The sequence below is a fragment of the Lactuca virosa genome, chromosome 6 (assembly GCF_052849685.1).
Source record: "Lactuca virosa cultivar CGN04683 chromosome 6, Lactuca_virosa_CGN04683_v6, whole genome shotgun sequence".
NCBI lineage: Eukaryota > Viridiplantae > Streptophyta > Magnoliopsida > Asterales > Asteraceae > Lactuca > Lactuca virosa.
Genome location: NC_136431.1, coordinates 191,039,531 through 191,054,035, shown reverse-complemented (window position 1 = coordinate 191,054,035; position 14,505 = coordinate 191,039,531).

Here is a 14,505-nt window from a genome sequence, read left to right as displayed (position 1 = left end):
CTGGATGCTGATGAATGCTACGGCTATCCCGCAGTCATACAACACTTCCCATGCAAACTCAACTGCTTACCATGGTCTTACCGCTGATTACCAATCGGAGCACGTCCAAAGTCGAGCACTCACGCGGTCTACCATCCTGACTGAACTCGCGTCCTGACGGGAATTCCCAACCTGATTCCCCAACACCAGCTATCAAACGCCAAGAAGACGCGAACCCAACGTTGGGAAGTTTCCGAAACTCCCAACTCACACACTCCTAGACCCAAATAGCCACTTGGGCCATCATCCTCCCCAGCGGGAATGCGAACTCATCCTAGTTTCGCACCTACTTCTGTTCCTAGATACCTGAACTATTCCCCTCACTTTGATTCAACTAACATCTTACAGCACACAAGACTAGAAGGATTCCCAATCCTTCTTACCATCCAATGATCAATCTACTAGAAACCAACGCTTACCGATGTTAGTGTTCCAAAACTAACCCACACTAAAGCAGTACAACTCTTGAAGACTGACAGAACACCTCCCGAGTTCCAATCACACTTGCTACAACTACTACATCCTGGGAACCAACTATAAAAGGAGATGACCTCGAACTACTGCTCTAAGATTCATGGTATGCAGATGGTATATAACTCGAACATAAGCAGAAAATATAACTCCAAGATACACTTACGCATACCGATGCAAGACAATAACAAAAAAATCATACATAAAAACTTATAAGAAAGTATAAGATACACACCTGCAACATCGGAAGCCACTCGCGCCTCCTCTGTAGCCAGCTGGAAAGACATGCTTCTCGCCATAGGCGCCTCTGCCCGGCCCTGACGGCCGTCGGTGATCCTCAATGTCGCTGGGGCAGGTGCCATCACCTGTACCACTGCAGCCAAACTCGGACATTGGGCCTTCTTCGGGCCCCCTGACTACAATGAAATCAGATCAGCTCTGATCCCTGGGTGGTGGTAGCAGTACAATCGCCGCTATAATGATTGATCCAGCCGCACTTGAAGCATCGAGAATCACCACCACTGCCACTCTTATACGCACCCTTGTGTGTCCTGTCGTACTTGCCATAGCGGCTACGGTCCTGATGACCCCTCAATCTAGAATCTAATACCTTGGGCCTCTTGCCCGATCCCACAGATGTCTGAACCCCGTCTGGTTTCCTCTTCCTTTCCGCCTCTAAGTCGATCTTCCTCTCCCTAACTTGAGCGGTCATATCCTCCAGCGTCTTGCACCTGGACCGACTCACAAACTGCCTAATGTCGCTCCTCAACATCTCGTGATATCGGGCGTTCTACATACTGTGGAACAAGAAGGGCCCTTTCCTTGAACTTGGCGGTGATCTCCGCCACCGTCTCTGTAGTCTGTCGGAGGTCCTGGAACTCCCATGCTAGCTATTGCACCTCAATCACTGGTGCAAACTCGGTCCTGAACCTAGCCGAGAAGTCACTCCATGTCATCGCATAAATAGCGACATCATCTCCAATTGCATGTCCAACCTCCTCCCACCAATCACGTGCTCTGTCCTTCAGAAGACAGGAGGCAAGTCGGACCTTGACCCCTCGGGACACCAGCTAGGACGAAAAGCATTAGCGACATCCGCCAACCAACGACTGCTAGCAATGGGGTCCTTAGCCCCATGATAGTACGGAGCTCCACAAGCTCTGAACTCCCAGAATGTCAACATGAGCTCCCCCATCATGGACGCCATCTCAGTGTGGAACACACTCAGCCTCTCATCAAGAATCTCCAGGATACCCTCCTTGACCGTATCGAAGATCACATGAGTCTGATCAATGATATTGCGCATAATATCAGCTGAAATGAACTCTCTCATCTGATCATCAAGCTACCCGACTCCAGAGCCCGAACCTGATCCCTCGTCAACACCAGAACTGCCAACTGGTCTAGTACGTAGCGTCACCATGCTGCAACATATCATAACAACCATCAAAATACTCATCGCTATCGAAGGATCACATACACACTACAAGTTCCATGGTTTTATCTCAGCCCTCCTTGACTCGAGTACGGATCCTCTGCTTTCAGTAGTACGGGCCCATACTACCTTCCACATTTATCTGTTCTTTCCTCAAGAATTTCCTTGACTCCACCAAGTCCCTTTCACTACTACTTCTCTCAGCACTAATCTCATCCTAGGCTTGCCCTAGGGTAATCTACGACCCACTCTCTGCCATCAGTTACATAAGAAGTCCCTGCTATCTCGCCTAACTAGCTCATGAATACCATTACATATTACTAAGACCAAATAATTCTTCAAATGAGAGGTCTCTCCCTGCAACGGTTAGACTCAAACGAGAGCTGCGAAATAGGGCTAAACCTAACCTTCTGAAATTATTTAGTCCTCGTAATACGTAACTCAACATATTCGTTTACTAGTTAGTTAAAGATAACTAGAACTCCTAAAAGCACAAAGCAAGCGACATTTGAGCATTGAGTAACCCAAACCAAGCATATCCTAATCAGGCGATCATATCACTGACTAATCAGTACTAGCATGCAATTCAATAAGTACATATAATAGGCATACAAGGCAACCTTCCTAGATCCTTAGCCCTAATCTAGCATGCAGTTTTCATACACATACAGTAGGAATACAAGGCATCCTTCCTAGATGCTTATCCCTAATCTAGCATGCAGTTCACATATGAACATTCCTCGAGCCCTGCCCAGCATCGGACCGTAATCCGGAATCATACAATACAGACACAAGCAAGAGTGACGAAGACATCAAGCATACCAACATTCATCGGGTACCGCCCGACATCGGATCGTAATCCGAAAACACATAACATAAATACGGGTCGGTATTGGTGCCTTCGACTCGTTCAAACAGGTGGAAACTCACCTTGCACTGCTGAAGTCCCCTAGATAATCCTCTGGCTGCTAACTGGCAAATCCTCAACTGCTGATCTTTCGACTCCCCGAGCTATCAGTACCAAAATAATATTTAGTCAAGACCCAATAATCCTTCATAGGGTAAAATGACCATTTTACCCCTGATCTAATTTGGTCCATACCTAAAGCCCAAAACCATAACAAGAAAGGCCCAATACTAGGTATACTTCCCAAGCCCATTAGTGGCCCACCAATGGCCCACTTTTCTAAATTGGGCCCAACCCTATATGGGCCGTACCCAAAAGCACAACAATTCCTGGTCCTATAATAATACTTCTCCGGTGGCCCAAGGACCAAGCCCATTGGGCCCACTACAGTCCAAAACCAAATAGGCCCTCTAAGGCCCAAATCCAAATTGGGCCCAAAAAGGCCCAATCCCAACTCCTTAGGCCCGAACTGGGAAGTTCAACCATATTAGTCCCGTTATGGCCCTAAACAGAAAGCCCAAACCCCAAAACCAAGTGCAAGACCAAAAGCCCATATGTCCTCTGGTGACACGAACGTTGGGCGTACCCTTATGGAACGTTGGCCGTTCGTCACCGGACCATCCGTCTGGACACCAGGTCGGAACGCACGAAGTTCCCGGCCAGAAACCAAGAAAACACAAAAATTACTTAATAGCTTAAGCCCAACGTCCAGAACTTCCAAATAAGTCCATATCAGTGTCCTACTCCATAAAGTCGACCACTTGGCACCTTTGCATGGTCCAAAAGGACCCAAACATCCGTTAAAGCTTCCAATCCATAAACCAATACCCAAAACCTTTGCATGGTTGGTCCTCAACCACCAAGTTACCATTTTTATGACTCTAACAACTCAGAAACGTGAGGATCTTCAATCCTAAGCTCTTGGAGTGGCTCAAAGGTACAGTGGAGGCTGAGAGAATGAAGGTTGGAGGTGAGTTAAGTTGTTTAAATAGTGTTCAAGACCCAAAAATTACGGTTTAGTCTGCCCAGACGAAAGCAATGCGTTTCCTTGGGGAACGCAGGGCGTTCCCATATGCACCCGCGTCCATTTTCCTTTTGAACGCCATGCGTTCCTACATGGTACGCCATGCACACTCGGTTTGGCCCAAAAACCCCTCTAACTTCAAATTGTCATAACTTCTTCGTTATAACTCCAATTTTGACGTTCTTTATATCCACAGAAAGGTAACGAGAAGCCCTACACTTCTTTCAACTTTATTTAGCCTGAAACTCAACCGAAATAAAATCCAAAATTCATAAAAGGCACGAACCAACGCCTTTACCAATACCCTTGGGCTCCAAAACACAAACCGAATAATTGGATCATCCAAACTACATCATCCACCTCCAAATGAGCCCAAACTCAATTCTTCAACGGTTATAACTCAGCTAATACCCACTCCTTGTTCACCACCCCGCAATGGGAACGATTCGAAATAGGGCGTTACACCTTTACACTCATGACCACCTCCAATGATCGTGTACTTCTGACTCATGAATGCTACAGTCCTATCGTTGACTTACAACACTCCAAACCAACCACGGTTACCACCCATGGCCTAACCACACCCTAATCACCACACCCTGCTCACCCTAAGCTGAAACCTCCACCCAATTGCATCCAATCAGGTGTTCAAGTTATACTTCAAATTCTGAAGCCCTCAACCTAGGCTTAACCACAAGCATGGTATGCATAATAAAGAAGACGCCGACCAGCGGTTGGAAGTTTCCTGAACTCCGACTTACACCACCTCAATATAAACGGCTACTCTTGTCGTCTCTCCTCCTGGCTAGGATGTGGAACTTTCCCTAGTTCACAACTTTCCCGTCTTCCAAAAAAACCTGATTGATTCTCCCCTACTTGGATTCAACAAAGTTCTCTCATCCCTTAAATTCGATGGATTCCCAACCCATCAACCTTATATAGCATGAACCACCTATGAACTGTGCTTATCAATACTAACATCCCATCGTTACCCAAACTCAATGATCGCCTAATTCCTGAAATCCTGAAGAATACTCTTGAAATCTTAACCCATCTGATAATCCAAATCACTTTCCATGATACCATGCCAATTCCTTAAGTTCTTATGCTTGCAACTGAAAACCACAACCCTTTCCATGCACTGAGGAACATCCACTCTAATTTTCATCCTCAAATAATTACTAAACTTTAACCGACTACAGTCCATGCGAAAATACAACTCCCCTGAAACATCCAATGATCAAACAACTCACGCAACTGACACCACCATGTTCCTGCTACCGCTCCTCTCCAAGCAACGGTAGTGCAAGAACTTGGTGATAGAATTCATGGTGATCTGTTCCCACTTCCATATGGGAACCTCCACTGGCTGCAACTTGTCATGCGGCCTCTGGTGCTCGACCTTGACCATCCTACAGGTCAAGAACCTCTCGACATACCAAGCTATCTTCCACTTCATACACGGACACCAGTAACTCAATCCCAAATCTTGATACATATTAATGACTTCTAAGTGCATAGAAAAACAAGACTTATGTGCCTCCTCCAACACCATCTGCTTAAACCCACCAGAAAACTGGAACCTATACCCTAACACATCGTGTCAAAAACCCCCGACCGTTGGTGACAAACCTGTCGATCTTGCCCCTGATCCTTTCCTGTTCCAGTTCTCCTTCATAACTCCCTCTGCTTGTGCCTCTCTGATCAAACCCAAAAGTAGAGAACCAATGGATATCCGCATACATATTTCTCCAACTGAAGATCCAGCGGACTTGTAGCTCAAGGCATCCGCTACCACATTTGCTTTACACGGATGGTAAAGGATCTCACAGTCATAATCCTTGACCACGTCCAGCCACCTGTGTTGCCTCAAGTTCAGGTTCGGATGGTCCATAAGATATCAAAAACTCTTATGATCCGTGTAAACAATACAACAGACCCCATAAAGATAATGTCTCCAAATCTTGAGGGCAAACATCACTGCCCCTAACTCCATGTCATGAGTAGGATACCGCACCTCATGCGGCTTCAACTACCAAGAAGCATAAGAAATCACTCGCCCTCTCTGCATAAGAACCGCAACTAAACCAGTGATGGATGCATCATATAATACTACAAAATCCTCGACACCCTCTGGAAGGGTCAACACCAGGGCATCACATAACCTCTACTACAGCATCTCAAAAGCAACCTGCTTCTTGGGACCCCATCGTAAATCCACTCCCTTCCTCTTCAGACGAGTGAGGAGTACTACGATCTTGGAGAAGTCCTGAATAAATCTCTGATAATATCCTGCCAAACACAAGAAACCCATGATCTCTAAGGCAGATTTCGGAACCTCCCACTGCATCACAGCCTCGATCTTGGCCGGATCGACCAAAATCCCATCCTAGTTAACAAGATGTCCCATGAATTGGACCTCTCGTAACATAAACTAACATTTTAGAACTTGGCATAAAACCGTTCCCGCCTCAATACTCCCAAAAGCTCTCGAAGGTGCTCCTCGTGCTACTCTCTAGTGTTGGAATACACCAATATATCATCAATGAACACTATAACAGATCGGTCGAGCATCGTCCTGCACACCCGATTCATCAAATCCATAAAAACTGCAGGCGCATTGGCGAGCCCGAATGGAATCACCACAAACTCGTAATGCCATAACGAGTCCGGAACGCAGTCTTCTCCACGTTCTCCTCTCCTACCCTCACCTGATGATACCCCGACCTCAAGTCGATCTTGGAGAACCAAGATGCACCCTGTAGCTGATCAAATAGGTCATCGATCCGCGAAAGGGGATAACGGTTCTTCACTGTTAACTTGTTCAACTCCCGGTAATCAATGCACATCTGGTGTGAACCATCATTCTTCTTCACGAACAGTATCGGCACTCCCCACGGTGAACTGTTCGGTCTGATGAACTGCTTGCCTAACAGCTCCTGAAGATGAGAGGACAACTCTTGCATGTCGAGTGGTGCGAAGTGGTACGGTGCCTTGGCAATCAGAGCCACACCTGGCACAAGATCAATCTGGAACTCAAAACCTGCCTCTCGGGAGGCACACCGGGTAACTCTTCCGGGAATACATCGGTAAACTCCCTAACAACTGGTACATTTGAAACTGAGGCCTTCTCCCCTACCCAAGTATTAACCACATAAGCAAGTTAACCCGCACACCTATGTTGAATATACTGTCGAACCCTGGTTGCCGAACAAAACCCTAAACAACCCCTGGTACCCTCTCCATAGATAACTAGTTCTCCCCCATTTGGGGTTCGAACTACCACTTGCTGACCCTCATAATCTACCATAGCACCAAACATGGTCTGCCAATCAATCCCCGCTATCAAGCATACATCCACCATGGGGATAGGGATCAAATCAATCGGATAAAGCACCCCGAAGATCTCCAATACACAACCCTGATACACTCTTCACGCAGAAACCCCGTGTTCGATGGCGATAGAAAACCCCAACGGACACTCCAACTCACAAAGGGGCATCCAAAATCCCTACTAAAAGATCGAGACAAAAAGGACCAACTCGCGCCCGAATCAAATAACACAAGAGTATGCAAAGATTTCACTAAGAGCGTACCTATTAGAAGCATAAACATAAACATACCAAAAAAATAATCGACATAACAATAAATAGAAACATACCGGTCACGATGTCTGGTGCTGCTCTGGCCTCCTCGGCAGTGAGCTGAAAAGCACAGCCACGAGCCCTCGGGGGCTCCACCCTCCCCTGGCGCCCATAGGTGATCCTCAGAGTGGTTGGCACCATGGCATGTGCTAGTTTGGAGGTGAGTAATGGACAGTTGACCATCATATGGCCAACCTGATCATAATGGTAACAAATCCTAGTACTCGAAACTGGGGCTCGATGGCAATAATCCCTCATATAGTGCCCCTGCTTGCCACATTTGTGGCATCCAGAAATAAGCCGACAAGGACCCTTGTGAACCTTGCTGCACTTTCCATAAGGGCGGCCCCTCTTACTCCCAGACTGTCACAACTAGCATTTTTGGCTAGGAAATTCCGTCCTCATATAAACAATGACTATTGTGAGATTGTGCTAACACGTTAAGGTTTACATTATGGTTCCTAATGGACCATGTAATGTTATAATGCAAAGCAGTTATGTATCTCAAATCTCTCCCAAAACTCTCTATGTATCCCAAATCTCTCCTAAATCTCTCTACGTATCTCAAATCTCTCTCAAATCTCCCTATGTAGTTTTTCCTTAGTCAAAATCAACTCAAAATGAAAGGAGAAAACTTAAAAGGCAAGCCTAGTTCGGAACTCTCTCATTTCGGATTTTCCCTCTTGTTTTGGAACCTCCTGTTCTGCTTCAGAATTTCCTTGATCAGGAACCCCCCCCCCCCCCCCCACTTCGGAGCAGTCGGAAATGGCTCCGGAATTTATGTGCTTCGGAATGCCCTTGCACTGGACAATCTCGCTCCGGAATAATCTCTCATCCAGACAATCTCGTTTGGAGCCTTCGTGTTTGCTTCGTAACCTCGCGTACTTCGGAAGGTCTCGCCTCGCAGCCTCAGAAGGAATTGGTTCTGGATTACAGCTGACTCCGGAAGTGAGGCTTGACTCCGAAAATTGAGGCTTGACTCTGAAACTTGAGAATTGTCTTCGGAACTCACCTAGTGGCTTCGGAACCCACTATTTGGCTCCAGATTTTAGACCACTTCGGAACTTTTCTTCATTTTAGGGCATTTTGACATCGGGAATTCCTCCAAACTCGTATTTTTCCTAACTGAGACCCCTTAAACCCCTATTTTATGCCAAATTTGATTATTTTAAACATATTTACATAAAATAAAATCCAAAATTTATAAAGGAATCCTAAGGTAGAGAAGAGGGTTTGACTTTATGATGTGATGTAAATCCCCCCATTTCCCATGCAAATCCCAGTAATTTATGCATTAACCCTTAGTGATAGACATTACCCTCCAGATCTCCAAGCAAGTGTCAAGTCACCCCTTATCCTCCATTATAAAAAACGTGAACTACTCTTTTCTCCATATCCCACTTCCCATATCTTCAATCTGTGAACTCCAAAGTGTGCTCTCAAACTTGTTCAAGCTTCAAGTTCCATTCCTTTAAAGAAATTCCCAGATTTTGGTAAGTATCTCCTCTTCTTTGACTAAGTGATTCTCCACATTATTCCTAAAACTCCATTATATTTACATATTCTTAGGATATTCTAATGTTCAAAGAGTTATCAAACCTTTCAAGTATTAGAACTTGGAAACTCCTTAACACCTCTTCAAATCACACAGCAAGCTAAAGCAAGGTGAGCTTTATACCCCTCTTTTGATGTTTTTCATTGTTTTTGGGGGAGAATACAAGTCAAGGGTCTTGTGAAATCTTAGTATATTTTCTTGTTATGTATGTATGTTTTGATTCATATGCTTAAAGCCATGAACTCCATCTAATGGTTCAAGAACTCGAGATTTTTAGCAAGTCTCAAGGTTTTGAACTATATATCACCAATTATATGTTAGAACACAAAAACTAGTATGTTTATGGATTATTGATCATAAATTGTTATGTCAAAATCCTTAAGGATTTGTTTCAAAAATGTGCTTAAACAACTTGTTGAAAACAATATTTTGAAAGTGGGTAAAATATGAAAATAATAATATTTTGGGGACCATTTTCGACCACATATATATATATATATATATATATATATATATATATATATATATATATATATATATATATATATATATATATATATATATATATATAAGAACCATTTTGGAAAATGGAATAAAATTGAAGAAATTTTGAACATCTTAATTTTAAAGGACCAAAATGGAATTTTTGGATAAACAAGGGCCTTTTTGAGTATTTTCATAAATATAAGTCTAAAATGAACATTTTAGAAGAAAAGGGCCATTTTCGACAATTCACCCAGTTTTGAACCAATTATGACACCTTTTGAAAAATATGGGTCTTATTTGATAATTTATAAAAAGAAGGGCCATTTTTGCCAATGCCGATAATTTTGGGTCATTTTTGATAAATATGATTCCAAGTGGATTATCCTCAATAAACGAAAACGATAAACCTAGTCAACTAGCACAAGTAATGTTATTTATTAAATAACGGATCTTATCTATTGCTCAAAAACCAGTTAGTATTCTAGTGAAGACGAGTCTCAAAAGTACCTAAATATAAATATATTAGTGTACGTCTAAAGTCCTGTAGGGAGTTATAACCAGAGTCTCCTGGAGGGAGAGCGGGAATTTGTGTATAGATCTATACGGGTTGTCACCCCGCACCTTCGCTGTTCGCTACAGCTAGACCGGCCAATCTAGGGTGACAAATGTCTTTATTCGATTTGGGCGCCTGAGAAACGCCGAGACAGGTCTCCGTTATATTAGTATGGTTATAGCGACTCACTAGAATATGTTATTGTATTTAGAAATTTATGTAAGGAAAAACCTCATAAATAAAAATTGGCACATTGTGTTGACTGCCCCTATGCAGGGTAGTGATGGTCCGCATTTGTTGTGTTGATCTTCCACTCAACTTGCACGGAAATGTCCATAATCGCCTGATGATTTTTCACACCTCTCCAGTCTTAGGGTTTAAGACCACCATTTGTATAGCAGGAAATATAAGATTTTCTGGGGAGAAACGATTGTATGCGATTTTGAAAACGATAAACTAACACACACATATATGCAAGTATACACAATTGGAAACAGAACTTACGATTATTTTATAGCAGAAAATATAGGATTTTCTGGAGTAAACGATTTTATAGGATTTCGAAAACGATAAACTAGAACGCACACTCAATTATACCTGATAAGAAAAAAAACAAGATTTGCAACTATATTCCTTTTAGAAAATAGGGGATTTTCTAGAAACTGTTTGTTATTACTACTCAAAAGAACTATTCTCAAACACAGCTCGCCTTTACAAATTATACTACTTTTCAAAAATCACTCCTTATAAGGATAAACAAAAAGTAATGACATGCACGCATATATCCATGATTTCAAAGCAAGACTTCGAACGATTTTATTGAAAATATTGGATTTTCTGAAAGTACAATGAGAACGATTCTAAACAAGTGTAAAACTATTTCATACAAAAATGCTTATGAACTCACCAACTTTTTAGTTGACGCTTTTTCAAAACGACTTGTATTCTCAGGGATCTAGTAAGCAGGTAAAAGGGACGCGGATGCAGGACTATTTGGCTGTTGTTTGGAATTTATTTACTTATGTCTCTTTTGTGTAATTTGAAGGACAAGTACAATATGTAAACAATGTAAGTTTGTTATCTCAATGTATGATGTTTGGATTTGCTATGTTTCATTTATATTCAATTGTCACGATACTGCACAATGAAGTCACCCGCGTCTGGACGTTTCCGCCGTCTGGTCCGGGGGTGTGACACAGACCTCACATCAGCGACCTTAGACCGCTTTGCCATAGGCTGCGACTGCACAAGGGCCTGCCTCTGCTCCCTCGTCTAGAGCTCCATCTCAATATCACGCTGCCTCGCGGCCTCCTGTAAATCAAGGAGTGATCCATAGCGATGAGTAGACATGAACTGGCAGATGTCCGTCTTGAGCATGCTCAAGTACCGAGTCATCTGAGCTTTCTCAGAAACAGCAAACTCAGGGAAAAACATAGCTCTCTCTTTGAACATCTTGGTAATCTTCGTCATCGACTTGGTCCCCTGTCTCAAGTCCAAATACTCCTGGGTCAGCCTCTTCTGCTCCACCAATGGAACATATCTCAAGCGGAACATCTCAGAGAACTGCTCCCATGATATTGTAGCTTGCTACTCTGGGGTGTATTAACTAGTAACCAGCCTCAACCAATACTTCACTCCAGATCGAAGAAGGTTCAAAGCGCACTTGACCTTCTGGTCAGCTAGGCAAGAGCAAGTAAAGAAACATCCCTCAACATCTGACAGCCACCTCATGGCATTGATAGGATCCTAAACCACATCAAACACCAGGAGCTTCGTATTGTCGAAGTTCTGGTACTGAAAAGCTCTCTTGCGCCAATCCCGGCCGCAGCGACGGCCACGGTAGCTGCAGTAGCGGCAGTCTTAGAAAGTGTAGTGTATCGGTCATCAAAGAAATCCATGATATAGGTCTTGATAGACCCAAACAGCTCTGGTATCTGCCCCCGGACAATAGAAAAAACCTCCTTATGAATGATCTCCCTAACCCGGCCCTCAGTCAATCCTGGCCCATCCTGGCAACCCGTCCCAGCTCCTGATTCGGATCCTGACTCAAATCGTCTCGTAACCACCATACTAAAAATAAACCAGGGAATTATCAAATAACACGTATATAATACTATAGGAACCATATCCAACAAAACCCTAGGGGTTGTGACTTAACCGTTGCGCGTACAGGTCCTGTGCTTCTGGTAGTACGAGCCCATACTACCTTCCTCACCTACCCGTGTTTATCTTAGACGATCATCACAACAATGCTAACAACACTCAATATAATACACATACACCCTATTTTCACTTCATATAGAAAGGCCAGACATCCCTCTACTGGTCGGCTGACCCCACATAACTCTATCCATGAAACTTCCACCAACCTTGCAGCACTCGTGTATGCTAATCATACATAAAATTGGATTCTATAGACTGTCGAATACTTGATTCTACCCTAAGCCCACAACCAAACAAGGGACATGAAATAAGGCTAACTAAAACATTCTCAGGCTATGAAATCTTAGTTATGTACAATTTTGATGCATACACTAGGCAACTATAGTAATGATGTCAATTTCATATAAGGAAGAACCCTAGGCTATCAGGCATCATATAATCAAGCATCTATATCATGCAATTCATGAAGATCCCTAGCCTATCACTAGCATTTTGCTCTACATAACATAATAACAATTAAATGTGAGGTAGCTTGGGGTATACTTACTGGCTCTGGCTGATCGTACACATCGCATCCTTCCTTGGTTACTTTTGAAAACAATTTTGAAAATCATTTTGAAACCTTTGCAGATCCTTAGTTTGCGCCTGGACTCGCACGAATGGTTATCCAATTCTCTCAAACCAGGGCTCTGATACCAACGTGTAACATTTAAAAAATCACAACAATTTTAAACTTTTCAAGACAACCCATGATTATAAAATGTTTACAAAATCAGTGTTTCCAAAGTATTTAACAATATCAGAATCTCCCAAAATCGAAAGGCCATGAAGTAGGAGCATGTGTACGATCACGCCTTCACCTTTCCACGATCATCAGAAGTACCTGAAACAATAAACTAAAACCGTTTGCCAAAGCTTAGTAAGTTCCCCCTAACGTACCATCATATAAAAACAACCAAAATAGCATGCATAAATGAGCCTTCGGCCAGACTAGACCACCTCATAGGGTCTACAACCTATCTGGATCGCTCTCGAGCCTTCGACATGACTGAACCGCCTTGCAGGGCCTATAGCCTTTCTGGACCACTCGTCGGGCCTTCGGCCTGACTAGATCACCTCGCAGGGCCTACATCCTATCCGGACCGCCCCAGGTATCTTGGCCTTCAGCACAAAGCAAGACTGCCTCAACCCAAACAACAATAACATGTCGGCATATACATAACAGATAAACATATAATTAGTCAACAGATAACAGACAGATGTGCATATCACTACCGCGTGCTAACATCCTATATAACAGGATAACGATCTAATAGATCTCTACATCATAATCGCATACTATCATATAACAAGATATCCAATCTAATATGTTGGCCTTGGTGCCTACGACCCACAAGTACAACGAGGAAGACTCACCTCTCAATCTAAACAATCGCTATTGAGGTCCCGACTCTGAATCTCAGCTCTAACCGACACCTATCCATCCAAATGACCAATTTTCAAACACAATCCAAAATATCGAGTCGACTCAGCCGAGTATGTTGGGTGTACTCTTCTGTACGTGGGGCGTACTTGGTTTTTGACTAACTTACGGGGCGCTGACCGCGTGTGCACATCGTACCACTTGGTACGCTCAGCATACACGCCCTGTTCAACCCTTTTTCCATTAAGAGCTTAATACTCCAAATCTTCACGTCCAAAGTCGGTTCCAAGGCTAAAATACCATTATGAGTCAATCCAAAAAACCCACACACAAATTATACACAGTTAATATGAGAAAACCCTAATCGTCATTCCTTCTTCTCTACAATGCAAAACACCATGTTCCTGTTGGAAGACCAAAGAAAAAAAATTAAGAAATCTGCCATGGAAGTTGAGGATTTGGTGAATGGTAACTGACTATCAAGAGCAAAGTAGTTAGTGACATGTTCTAAGTGTAAGAAAGGTGGGCATAATGCAAGGTCTTGCAAGGGACAGAAAGTTGGTGGATCAAAAAGTTCAAGAAATGTTGGTGGTTCTAGAAGGGAAAAAGTGAAGACTGTAGGTGTTAGAAAGCAAGGGTAAGGTGTCCCATGAATGTGTTGTGTTGTGGCTTATGTGTTGTTTTGGTTGCTTTTGATGAACAATGTTTGAAATTAGAAGTGGGTAATATGTTGCCATGGTTGATGTTGACAGACATTATGGTATTTTGAACTAGGTTATATGTTGTCATGGTTTTGTTTTGTTAA